Genomic DNA, 13,299 nt, shown 5'->3' with positions numbered 1-13,299 from the left:
GCAGCTCCGACACTTGTGGAGGATGAAGAGGAGGGGACAGCCCAGCTGGTGGCCGTGCAGAGCTGGGGGTACTACAGGGCTCCAGGGGTGCAGGGGGAACAGCTGCGTGTGTGGCACACGTGTGTGTCTCACTGACTGTGTGCTGCTCTTGTGTGTCAGGGGACAAAAGGAAAATAAATAAAAAATAAAAACCAACCACAAAGCCAAAGGGCTTCGGGAGCTGCAGGGAAGGGATAAGCTGCGGGCGAACCGGCGTCACAGATGCCGAACAGCCGCAGATGCCGGATGCCCTGTCACCGCATCCCTGCTCAGCATCGCCGGTCCCTCCGGCCAAGGAAGCGCTCGGTCCCCGCGGAGGCAGTGGCAGCAGTGACGCGGTTCGGACCCACCACGATACCCTGCTCCGGCCGCCGTCGGATGGAGCTGAGGCACTGAGCCCCCCCCGGACAAACAATCCCAGCTGGCGGCTCCGGAGCCGGCGCACGGCCAAGGCATGGACGCTCCAGGACTCGATTTACCGCCGGCTCTCCCAAAATCTGCTCTTGCCAATCAAACCGCAGCCCCCATCGGCACCCGGAGCCTCGCCGACGGGTCCCCCCACAGTCCCCATGTCATCACCCTATGTCCTGACAGGGAGGGCACCCTGCGGCTCCCGAAATCCACTGGGCCCTGCTTCTCCCCGGCTCTCGCCAGGCCGCAGCGGTCTCACGGGGGAGTGGACGCGGTGTCGCGGGTGGGCTCGCGGTCTGTCACCACCGGGGTCCCGCCGCCCCGGAGCGGGGTGGGCACCCCAGCGCTGCCCCCATCCCACCGCCAGCACCCAGCGGGACCATTCCCGTGTGCCGCACCCGGCACCCGCGTCCCCCCGTGTGTGTCCCGCGTCCCCCCGTGTGTGTCCCGCGTCCCCCCGTGTGTGTCCCGCGTCCCCCGCCGCCCTCACCTCACCTGTCCTCGCAGCGCCCAGGCCGAGCCACTACCTCTTCCCCTTCCTCCCGCTCCCTCCTTCACCTCTGCACCATTTTGGTGACGGTTTGTTTTGAAGCCGAGGGGGGAGGAGGGAGGAGGGGGGCGCGGGGGGAGGATGTGCCGCTGCCGCCGCCGCCGCCGCTGCTCCCGCCCCCGCCCATCCCCGCGCCTCGGGGCGGCTCCGTGCGGAGCGGGGGTCGGGGGGTCCCTCCGCTCCCCCCACCCCAAACACAGCCGGGAGGAGCGGGGCTCCGCGCCCCCCCTAAGGCCGCCCGGGGAAAGGGGGGGTGGGGGGGGGGGGGTGGCGTTCTCGGAAGTCGCGCCAGAATCGCGAAACGTTCAAAGAAATCAAAAAATAATTTAAAATAACAATTAGAAGAAGGGAAAAAAGCCGACGGCGAAGAAGCGCGAGAGCGGGAGGGACCCACCTGAGCGGGGCGCGGACCGGCCGCTGCCGGGGCTGCGGCGGAGCCGGCGGGGAGCGACCATGGCCGGGCCCGGCCCAGCGTCAGGGGCGGCGGCGGCGGCGCGGGCGGCCAATGGCCGCGGCGGGGGGGAGCGAGCGCGGCCGGGGGGGACGGGGTGGGACCGGGGCCGAGCCGGGGCTGAGCCGGGGGGGGAACCGGGGCCTAGCGGGGCCGAGCCGGGGGTAAACCGGGGCCTAGCGGGGCCGAGCCGGGGGTAAACCGGGGCTGAGCCGGGGGCCGTACCAGGCCCGAGGGTGCAATGAGCCGGCCGGGGGGGAATCGTAGCCGGCGGCGGGGTGTGCTGAGCCGGGATCTCCCCTCTCGGGGTCTGGCCTGGTCCCACTCGTGTTCCCCAGGGTGGGCAGGACCGTCCGGGCCGGCCCCGCGGCCGGAGCTGCTGCCCCGGGGTGATGGGGGCACGGTGGGTTCTGCCCCAGCTTCCATGGGGGGTCGGGCTCAGGACAGTGTGTCAGTAGGGCCCGAGTGTCCCTAAAGCTACACAGGCAACACCAGCTGCCCGTGAAGGTCCCAGTCCTGTGTCCGGCACAGAGCTCTCGTGGGTGCAATGCTGTCCGCTGTGTCCGGACACAGCCCAGGGGCTGCACTGGGCTCCCGGAGCCCTAACCCGGCCCTTGGGATCCTCAGCCAAGCACATGGCACCGGCACCGGGCTCGCTGTGCTCCTCACAGCATCCAGACCCTGCTCCAAGCTGGGGCTCTACGTTGCCAGCTCCTAAAGTAGCTGCAACCCAGATAAATTGCTCTGTGCTACCCACAAGAAATCCAACAGGTCAAACAGTGACTCCCACCTCTGTGCCAAGACAGTTTGGGGCTGTGAATTGGGGCAGGGATCTGTTTTTTTAGGGGGTTGGGTAACTGGTTCTGTTCCTGTCTCACCACCGTGTCCAGTGCCGTTTATCCACAGCCTCAGAGCAGTATCAGCGGTGGGCACAAGTATCCTTGGGGCTGGGGGGGATGCAGAGCACCCACCTACACCCCAGGTCTGCACTGAGTGGCATGGTGGGAGCTGGTGATCCCACTGGATGAGCTCTCCCGCTGCTGGGAATGCTGGAGGAGTGCCATATGGCAGGGCTGGGGGTCAGCATGGGGCACAGGCTTTCCTTTCCCAGGAACACATGTGGCACGGCGGGCCTGGGCAGGCTCCCATGTGCCACACAAAGCAGTAAAAATAAAAATCAGGCTGGTATGGGACTGGTCCTGGCAGAAAAAGACTGGTGCCAGGGGTCAGAGCCTCCACAGCAGATATTTCATGGGTTCCCCTGACTGGCAGAATGCAGCCCACCTTCCGTACTGGTGGCAATGGTGCGTGTCTGGTGCAACTCCAGTGCCCTGTAAGAATGCTGAGTGATGGTTCTGTCACATACAAAGCCACTGTCCCAGCTCAAGGGGGGCTATGGGGCAGTGACAGGGATGCCCCAGCCCTGTTGGGTCACATTCAGCTGGAGCACTGGGAATATGAGTGTTCCCAGTGTCACTGGAGCACAAAACCAGCACGGGGAGCTGCTGGGCATAGGGACAGAGCCATTGTCTTTTCACCCAGATGATCCCCATTAATGCAGCAGCTCTCTCTGCACTGGCCTCCACAACACAGGGCACTGTACAAGCCCAAAACACTCTATTTCCTCCCCAAAGGCCTGGGGTGACATGGGATGGGGTTGGGGTGTGCTCCCATCACAGCTGTTTGTCATGGCAGGCTCTGCCCTGAGCCCCATCCCAGGCCGGGAGGGCAGGAAGAAGTTCCACGATGCCAGTGACTCAGCTGAGGGGGTTGTTTTGCAACATGCTGGGTGTGGGAGGCTCCTGGTGTGTGGAAAGTAGGAGGCAAATTATCCAAATTATCCCAGGTGTGTGGTGAGCTCAGGGCCCAGGGAGGCTGGTGGGCACGGAGCAAGCCAGGGGGTGATGGACCTGCACCCAGAGCTGGGGGAGGGAGTCCCACTGCAGGGCAGGTACTTGAGGCCAGGATGGTGACCCTGGGATGAGCATCCCCTGGGTCTGGTGCACATCTACCTTCCTCACACTGATCTGGGACAAAGAGAGCAAAGGCACAAGGGCGAGAGACAGCGAGGGGCCGGATCTGACCAAGCATCACTGGTGACATGGGCACCTCAGCCACCACCACCCCTCTGACTCAGTGACACAGTTTCCTGCTGGCTCCTTCACCCATCCCAGTATGTATTTCTTAGTGGACTTTTCAGTGTGTTTGGCTTTTTGGGGGTGTTTGTTGTCAGTTAGTTATTTTATTATATTTATTGTTAGAAATAAGGCTATTTTTAGCATGCTGTTGGTTTAGATAGAGATGGGATTAGTCATCTCACCAAGAGCTGTTTGCAGTCTCTCCTCAAGGATTCTCTGGGGTTTGTTTTCCAATCAACTGAGATCATGTATCCAAAGAAATAAAAAATAAAAATAGTCAGAATAACATGCAGCAGCCGCGCTCTGGTGCTTCTCCATGAGTTATGGGATGAAAACGAGGGAAGGATCCAACCCAGGATATTTATGAGACAAAGACGAGAACATTACTATGAACCTCAAAGTATTTTGGAAAGTCAGTTTGAGCTGCTTTTTTTTTTCTTTTTTTTTTTTTTCTTTCCTCTTGGGAACCGAATGCTGAGTAACTCCCTTCCCACACCAGGCTGCTGCTTTGTACAGCTGGTGTGCAGCCTCTTGACAGTGGAAACTGCTTTCCCTTACCCTATGCCAGCAGGAAGGAGGCAGGACTCCTGGGCCCTCTGAGATATGCAGCCACCTACACCCTCAGGCTAATAAAAAAAAAGGCACCCAAAAACCTAAAGTGGGAAAGACATTTGTTCCTTTTCTGCACAGAGCTCAGGGAGAGAGGGGGGTGAGGGCTGGGGGCAAAGCCAAGAGACCAAGAGCAGAGTCTTGTCTTGTGGAGCAGCATCTCCAGCCTCCTTGCCACGACTTTTTGCCTCTCTCTGCCCGGTGTTCCTCCCTCTGAACCAAGTGGGAGCAGAGTTCCACGCAAGTTTTGGGGGGACCAGTTTAGCTCTTAGAGATTGGGGCTGGATGCAGGGAGCAATCAGAGTTCGTGGCTCATCTCATCCCCCACTGGAGTGGAAATGCTGCTGCCAGCTTGTTCCTGGCAGTGCGGGTGCCCTTGGTAAGCAGAGCTGAAAGCAGGGAGGGGGATGGAGCTCCTGTCATGCCACATCAGCCGGGCCCGGGGTGGCGGTGCTGCCCTGGGACGGGGACAGGAGCAGGCACGGAGCTGCACTCAGGGGCTCATTCCCAGCTCGCAGCCGAGGGACAGCCCCGGACATCGCCAAGGCCTGTGCCAACCAGCTCTGGGCCACCCGTGCCCTGCTGGGGAGCCGTGCCCAGGGTGGCACACGTGTTGGTGACAAGGCGTGGGGACAGCGGGCAGGGAGGGAGCGCCCCCTCGCCGCCCACCCGGCCTGGCCGCGGGATGAGGATTATTTGCCCCGGCAGCTGGCGGAGGTCTCGGAACACGCCGGGGGACGGGGGGACACCGCACGGCCGAAGCTGCGGCGATGCTCCCCTGCCAGGCTGGCTGCGGGGTCCCGCCGGCCCCCGCTCTGCGAGCGCTCCTTTCCTCCCTGCCCCCCTTCCTCTCCAAGTCTAAATTCTCCCACAGCGTCCATTGACGTCCTGCCTGCGTCACCGTCTCCAGCACAACCAGACAGCACGTGGGAGAGGCAGGTTAAAGCGGCACGGCCCTGGGAGGGCTCCAGCTGCGCGCCCCAGCAGCGGGGCCGTGCGGGGAGGGGCGGCCCTGCCGAGCCCCCCACCCACCGCGGCTCCTGCTGCCGCCGGGAGGGCTCTGCTGCCTCGCCCCAGGGGGAATCGGAGCAGGCTGGGGGAAGAGGAGGCTTTTTCTCGCCCATCGCAAGGCTTGCACGGGAGCGTGAACGCGTTTTGCTTCCAGGTCCTTGCCTGCATCCTCCCCTCCTCCCCGCCGTGCTCCAAACCCACCCCAAATGGGGACCAGGAGCTCTGTTGGCCAGGGAAGGCAGCTTGCATTCGACGTGCAGGCTCCCCAAACCCGCTCCCAAAGCCAGAGCCAGACTCGCGTGTTTTTTCCCGGCTGCCGGGCCCCCAGCCAGTCCTTGTGCCTTCACATCTGGGCTTTGCCTCTGCCCGAATTACGGTGCAGCTCAGCTGGGTGCTGGGGGCTGGGAGCAGGGTTTGCACGCAGGAAAAGTGCCAGTGCTCTGCCAGGGCGTGGGATGCAGCGAGTTTTGCAAGGGCTCAGGTGCGGGGTGCAGTGACTTTTACAAGGGCTCGGGTACCTTCCGTGAATCCCACTCATCATTTCTGCTCCAGGATATTGTCTGGCAGTGCAGGACGTCCCCTTGGCCCTGACTCCGGGCGTCGGGGTGGGAGGGAGAACAGCCCCCATCCCAAAGCACAGCCCTGCTTCCTTGCTGTGTCCATGTTGCAGCACGGGGGGCTATTTTTGTCCCTTTCCTTCTATTTATTGTGCCAGAGCCGTGTGAGGTTGGAGAAGGCTGCGGTGTTTGCTTTGTGATTGCTTCCTTCCCGCCCATAACCTTTTGCCTTAAAACGGGATTCGCCCTGATCCTGCACCCAAGGCCGGGAAGCCTGGGCTGCGTGCCAGGGGCGCTGGCACTGCAAGGCTCTCGGGGGACAGAGATTCCTGGCTCTGACCCTGGTTTTGATGCAAAGCCGAGCGCAAACACACTGCCCTTCAGCTCCCCATGGCAGAAACTGCAGCCCTGAATCTCCTCCCTCGAGCATCCCCAGCCCCTGCCCAGTGCCTCCAGTGGCGCTGGCACTGCCAGCTCGCACCCAGCCTGTGGAATGCTCAGCTTCCAAAGGCAGACAGATGGGTGAGTGGGAACCATCGTGGTGAGCCCTCAAACAAGAGCCACCACAAGAGAGGGGAGGGGGAAAATTAAAATAACTCAAATTGCAGAAAGCAGCCACCCTAAGTTAGGGCCATCCCTTGCGGGCAACAGACAGAGGCAGCCCTGCACGAGCATCACCGAGGCTAGCAGCACACTCACTGGCAACAGACCATCCTCATCCTCCCTGACACACTACTCCAGGCACCGAGCCAAGGGGACAGCTATCAGTCCTGAGCTGGGCCACCAGGGCTGCTACGTTTGGAGAACATCTGGTAAGTTCAAAGAGGTGGGTGAGGACCCCACTGCTGTTGTAAAGCATCAGTGTTGCCTTGCCTTGGCCATTGGTCAGGACTATTTGCCAACCACCCTGGCACACTGCTGCCTTCACCCTGATGCAGGGCATGGGATCTGCTCACCAGGGCTGACACTCTGTGGGGTGACCACCAGGGCCAAACCCTGCTGAGAAATGTCCAAAAGAGAAGGACTTGGGGCTGTTGGGGAACGAGAAGCTTGATGTGACCTGGCGATACAAGCTGGCAGCCACTACAAACATTGCTGTCCCACATATGTGGGACATCCCACAGCATTGGCAGCACCTAAAGGGGGGAATTCTGCTCCTCTGCTCAGCTCTGGTGAGACCCCACCTGCAGTGCTCTGGGGCCACCAGCACAGGAAGGGTATGGAGCTGCTGGAGCAAGTCCAGAGAATGAGATTTTAGGAAGAAACTCTTCTCTTTGGAGGTTGATGAGGCCCTGGCACAGGGTGCCCAGAGAAATTGTGGCTGCCCCATCCCTGGAAGTGTTCAAGGTCAGAATGGATGGGGCTTGGAGCAACCTGGGATAGTGGAAGGTGTCCCTGCCCATGGCAGGGGCATGGAACGAGATGAGCTTTAAGGTCCCTTCCAACCCAAACAAGCCTATAATTCTGTGGTTCTACAGGCAGCAAACCCAGCTGGGATTTAGCTCAGCCCAAGCTGGTGGCAGCTTTGCTGGTCTGTGTTGGAGGTTTCCAGCTGGGACAGCAGCAGTTCCTGGGGCAGAACAGGCACAGCAGAACCCCCCATCTCCTGCTGCTGGGGGTTTATCATCTAGGTAATCATCTTTTAGCACCCCGGAGGCTTAAGCCCAGCACAATTCTTATCAACTAATGGAGACTGGGAACACTTCAGAGCACCTTGCAATTTTGAATTAACTTGATCTCTACTTTTTCTTCCCAGCATAAAACTGCAGCCCCATTCTGGTGCAGGCAGTGGCTGCAGCAGCCAGCGGGTAGAGCTCCAGAAGCTCCTCAGGCAAGTGTATCTCCTCCGTGTGTAGGAGTAGCCGCTGACTGGTAGCAGCCCAATTTCCAAGAACTCCCAAAAGTTACAAGCCTTCACATCTTGCTGAATCGGTGCAAGATCCAGAGCAGCTCCACGCTCAGCAGCTCAGAGAGAGCAAAGATCCGTGTCTCCATAGCCAGAACCTCGGTGCTGAACACGAGTATCTCCATCCCCTCCTCCCGGAGAAGCTCTCTGGGATTCCTGCACACATGCCTGGCCCTAATGAAAGGGCCCGGCGCCTCCCCATCGCCCAGCCAGTTAAACCTGCACAAACTGAGCCCATCGCACACAAAAAGCCTCTCCTGGGTGAGTCCCTTATCACCCGTGAGTCAGGGCAGCCTCGCCGCCGTGGGTCCGAGCTCGGCAGGGCCGGAGGTGCCCGGGGGGAGGCTGGATCCCTCCTGGCCGTGCCCCTGGGGCCCGTGACCCTCCGTGAGGCTGCGGCCAGCCTGCCCTCGCTGCTGCTCACTTGATCCCGTCTCCTCCCCGCCTAATCCGCGCTCCCCTCCCGGTATTCTCTGCTCCACTTTAATGCCAAAGTTGGCCGGCAGCCACTCGGCTCCGAGGACGAGGACGCCTTTTTTCCTGGTTATGCAACGCACGGCTGAGCTGTTTGCCTTTCTCTGTGAGGAGTTTTGGGGGGCTGGGCTGGCTACACTGTCCGGGCAATGAACAGGTCCTTGGATGCCCCAAATGGGGATCGAGAAGCTGCACATTTGTTCCCCCCACCTCTGTCCCAGGGGCTGTTGTCCGTTCCTAATCCATTCCCCTTCTCCTCTTCCCAGGTATCCCCCAGGGTTCAGCCCTGCTCCCCTTCTACACGGCTTCTCCATGCTGCAAGAGCTTTCTTCAAGCTCATGGTGTGCCTGGCACAGCATCCCAGTGAACCCTGGCACAGCATCCCAGTGAACCCTGGTGCAGCATCCTGGCTAACCCTGCCATGGCATCCTGGCTCTCCCTGCCATGGCATCCTGCCTCTCCCTGCCATGACATCCTGGCTCTCCCTGCCATGGCATCCTGGCTGACTCTGGCACAGCATCCTGGCTCTCCCTGGCACAGCATCCTAGCTATCCCTGCCATGGCATCCCAACCAAGCCATCCCAGTTACCCCTGCTGGCTCCCAGTGTGGATCATCACCAACTCCCAGTGTGGCAGTCCCTTGCCACAGTGCAGTGCCATGGTACTGCTGACACAGTCTCATTTTGGTTCTCCACATCAGCCAGAGCACTGCGAGCCCCCTCCAGGGACCACGAGGCAAGCCCTGAATTCCAGCACCCCCCAGGGCCAAATTCCAGGGCCTCACCTCACTGCCTTTCCCTCGAGCCAAGGCTCCAGCAGCCCCTTTCAAGCGATGGGTTTATCTGCTCCACCACAGCCCCTCTCCAGTGCTGGGAGCTTTGGAGATAAGCAAGAGCTCAGGAGAGTGCAGATTTAAGGCTCCAGCTGCTGCTCCCAGGGATGCTGTTCCTGAGCTGTCACAGTGGCATTTGTCACCAAACAAATTGTGCCACCAGCTTATTTTGGGGTAGACCTGGGGTGCCCACTGCCAGTGCCCAGGCTGGATATGCTTCCAGCCATGGGTGTGGGTTCCAGACCTTCTTCGCTGCAGCCTGGGACCCGCAGCTGAGGCTTCTGTGCCCTTCCCAAACCCAGCATGGCATAAAAAGCTGCCAAAGAGCCTCTTCCAGGGAACAAAACCTCCTCAAACCTTTCTGCTTTGGAAGGCACCTCAGCCACCTGCCACCAGAGCCTGGGGCTCCTGACATCCAGCAGCCTCCCTGCCCTCATCAGGAGTCCACTGAGGTTTGGGGAGAGGGGGGAAGTTTGGGACACTGAGGGCACTTTCTTCCCTGCTCTCCCCTTAAATTATTCTGCCACATAATAGATATTGGTGCTATTTTTAGGCCTTGCTTGTTTAATTATTGAGAAAGATTTTGAAGGATCTCTTGGAGGCAAGGAAACAAGCAGCCAGGTGCTCACTGGATTTCCCCTCCTGAAGCACGGGGCAGAGAGCAGAGCCCTAGCAGTTGCCACCTCCCCTTTGCCACAGGAATCTTCTGACACCAGCTCCAGCCTGCTCAGTGTTGGCCTGCAGGACCAGGGTCTGGGCCCTGGAACCGCTGGGTGATTGTGAGGAGAGTGGCACGGGAGCCGAAACAAGGGACAGGCCCCGTTCCCAAACCAACACTTGTCTGGCACAAGGGGCTGTGTCAGAGCTGGGAAATGCTGGGTCCCAGCTAACAAAAACCAGTGCAGTCCCAGCACCAGCTTCCATTAGGAATGAATGTGGCCCAGAACTCACCATTTTTATTTTTAACTGAACGGATACTTTTCTTGCTGAAAAATGACCTTATTCTCAGCTTGCCAAGCAGAATTGCAATGGCAGGATTTTTTTAAAAACCAGTTCCTTTCGTGTTTCCACTTACAAAAAGCCAGAGAATGGCCTTTATTTGAGATTAAAGGGGTTTGGTCAACTTGAAATCCGCTGAGATTTTAGCAAAGTGGTATATAATGAAGCAAGAGCCAAATCCTCAACTGGTGTCCTTTGCCCTGGCTTCAGCAGCTTCGGCTTTCCAATACCTCTTTGTACCTGTCAGCAACCTGGCCCAGGACTTCAAGGGAAACATTGATTTACCTCAGCTGCCAGGCTCAGCCAGCTGGGATTAATTTCCCCCAGCTGAGGATACCCAGGGTATCTGTGATCTGTCCAGGTTTCCTGAGGAATATATATGTGTATAGTCATGTATTTGATCTGTTCATCCTCCCCCTCTCAATCGTATTAGGTACAAAGGTAAGGATATTAATTTTAATAGTGCAGATACTGAGGTGCTACACATTGCATGAAAATAATTATCCTCCTTGACAGACCCCATGCTGACCCTGGGGAAGGACAAGGGGATAACTCTGGCTCCATCCCAGACATCAGCCACACCACAGCAGGAATGGCCCAACATATATATATATATATCACTGCTGCAAAACCTCCAAGGCTCCATGTGCCTCAGGTGCAGATGAGGTGGTCTCCCCCCACCTGCTCCTGGCCCCTGGGCGTTCCTGGAGAGGTCCCTGGGCTGCTCCAAGGACCGGCCTGAAGGAATTGCTGGGAGGAATGGTGGGATGAAGCCGGCTCTGGGGTGGGGACCCCGTGGCAGAGCCAGGCTGCTCCGGCAGCACAGGCAAGGGGGGCAAGTTGTCAGCCCCTGCTCCTTAACACCCTGACAAGCTTATAACTATTTCATTTGTTACACTGCGAACCTTTTTAAATTAATGAGCATAAGGTTGTCACGGTTGCTGTGGCGACGACACGTTGCTGGGGCAACGGCAGCGATGCAGAGCCTGTGGAGTGTAATCAGGGGTCAGGCTGACGATGGAGCCGGGATGTGTGGGGGCTGTGGGAAGGGGCAGCCAGCCCCAGCGCTCCCACCAGCCCCACGCTGCTCCCCAAGCCCCAAACCAGCACCCACAGCTGGGAAAAGCAGCGCTGCTCCCCTGTCACAGGCACCCCGAGGCAGCAGCGGCGCTGCCTCCACGCCTTGGCACGTGCATGGCCCAGGGATGTGCTGTGCCCCGCGCAAGCCTCACCCACTAATGGGACAGCTCACAGAAGCCATCCCGGAGCTCAGCACCTCCCCTCTCCAACTTTCCCATCCCCTCTGGGGCTGCCTGGGCCTCTGGCCCCTCACCCCACCCCAGCATCCACCCAAACCAAGGGTGGCTCAGGCAGGACAGAGACTGTGGGGGCAACAACTGCACCTCCTCCACCGCCTCTCCCAAAGGGATGTGAGGACACCAAGGTGGTTTTCAGGTGCTTTGAAATCAGTTGCCTTGTTCTTTCCACCTGGCTGGGGCCAGGGATGGAGGCAGCTGATCCCACTGCTGCAGCCCTACCCCAGCATGTCTCCACCCTGGCAGTTCCAGGGCTGTGTGTAATCCAGAGGTTTTGCAGCCACAAAACTCTTAAAGAGCATTTCTTTCCCCCCACACCAGCAACAAGTTAGAAAAGGTAGGGAAGGGAGGGGGCAACCAAACAGTCCTGTAGGAAAACTCCGCAAAATTCAATCAGGAAAATGACTTTGCAAGATCTCTGGGCACAAGGGCCTTGAGCTCCTCTTCCTAAGTCCAAGTAAAAGGATGGCTGGGACAAGGGGGAGCATTTTTAAACTAAAAGAGGTTGATTTAGGTTTGATATAAGGAAGAAGTGTGTTACAATGAGAGTGGTGAAGCCCTGGCAGAGGTTGCCCAGAGCAGCTGCAGCTGTCCCATCCCTGGAAGTGTCCAAGGCCAGGTTGGACAGGGCTTGGAGCAACCTGGGATAGTGGAAGGTCTAGTGGCAGGGGGGTGGAATGAGATGAGCTTTAAGGGCCTTCCAAGCCAAACTATTGCATGATTCTATGAATTTATGGCCTGCAGTCCCTCTCAGCGCCCCAGGAGCAGCTCAGCAGCCCCACACACCTGGTCCTGCAGAGCTTCTCTGAGATGTGGCATCCACATCCAGGGAGCTCACACAACAGGGACCCAGCAGGGAGAGAGGAGGGTCAGGGGCCAGGCTGGGAAGGCACAGACCTGCTGGGTGTGGAAGGAGGCTCTGAACCCCCTTGGAATGAGGCAGAGCAATGGGGTGAAGCCTGATGAAAGGCTGGGACAAAGGGAGTGGGGTGCAGGATGGGGATTGTCACCTCCCCAGCACAGGGTGCGGTGGCCGCCCTCTGCTCAGGACGACACAGCTGACATGTCCCTGTCATCAAAAGCCCAGGGTGTGAGCAGGAGAAAAATGGGGTGGGGAAGGCAGATTCCAGGGCTGGGGATTTCTCTGCCTCCTGGCAAGGGAGGTCTGGGCTCATCTCAGAGCCATCTGCACAGAGAGAGTAGCTCTGTTTCTCACTGACGTGGCCAAGGTCCCCACAGCATCCTGCAGCTCCAAATGGGCTTTTCCCTGGCTCCTTCAAGGTACATCTGGCCCAGACACCTTCTGATGGGAAAATGGGGGACTGGTATGGACCACAAACACCAACCCCCTTTCCAGCCCTGACAGAGTCACAGCGTAATGCAAAATACACATTTGTATAATAAACTACTACTTATTTAAAAGTATATTATATATTACAAAACTCCTACTATAGTGAGGTTTAATATGCTATATAGTGTATTTTAATGTACTACATATATTTTTGTGTACACAGGATATATATATATATATATATATATATATATGTATATATATACACACATAAAAAAATCTCCCCAAAACCAGCTCAAACCCATCTTCTTCTTATCCAGATTTTGAAGACAGCTTGGTACTGGGCTGCTGGCAAGAGGAGTGACCTATGGGGTGAGCATTGACACTTCACCCCATGGGTCTTGTGCTGCTGAGGATGCTGTGTCCCCCAGCCTGATTCTTGTGCTGAGCTTTCATCAGCACACGTGAGCAGTGCTACATCACAGCTCTTCCAGCTCTGCTGCCTGTCAGGGAGATGTCTAAATATTTCTATTTTCCCCAAATACATTTTTCATCAGAATTGGAAAGAGGAAAAAAAAAAATTTCAAAAGCCATGAAAACACTGAAATCCACATTAGGGCTTGAACAAAAGCAGCGTGTAAGCATTGGGAGGAGGACACACCCAGGGCCCCAGGGACAGATCCCCATGCCTCTGGGGCTTTGCTGGGCTCTAGTG

At 58.1% G+C, this 13,299-nt stretch overlaps 1 protein-coding gene across 11 annotated transcripts in view; it reads right to left on the bottom strand.

The window, feature by feature from the left end:
• The window catches only part of MEF2D (myocyte enhancer factor 2D), a 75,814-nt gene extending 74,303 nt beyond the window's left edge, over window positions 1-1,511 (bottom strand). For 3 of the 11 annotated variants that reach the window (XM_086866222.1, XM_086866230.1, XM_086866238.1), the window contains exon 1: window positions 946-1,051. The gene's annotated coding sequence lies outside the window, so the exon portion shown is untranslated. Of the gene's footprint in view, window positions 1-940; window positions 1,055-1,394 lie in introns of those variants that run through there. The other 8 variants (XM_086866231.1, XM_086866221.1, XM_086866234.1 and 5 more) reach the window with 8 other exon arrangements.
• Window positions 1,512-13,299: the final 11,788 nt, after the last annotated feature.

This window comes from Cyanistes caeruleus, chromosome 30 (assembly GCF_971803275.1).
Source record: "Cyanistes caeruleus chromosome 30, bCyaCae1.hap1.1, whole genome shotgun sequence".
Lineage (NCBI taxonomy): Eukaryota > Metazoa > Chordata > Aves > Passeriformes > Paridae > Cyanistes > Cyanistes caeruleus.
This window is presented reverse-complemented; position numbering and strand designations above follow the sequence as displayed.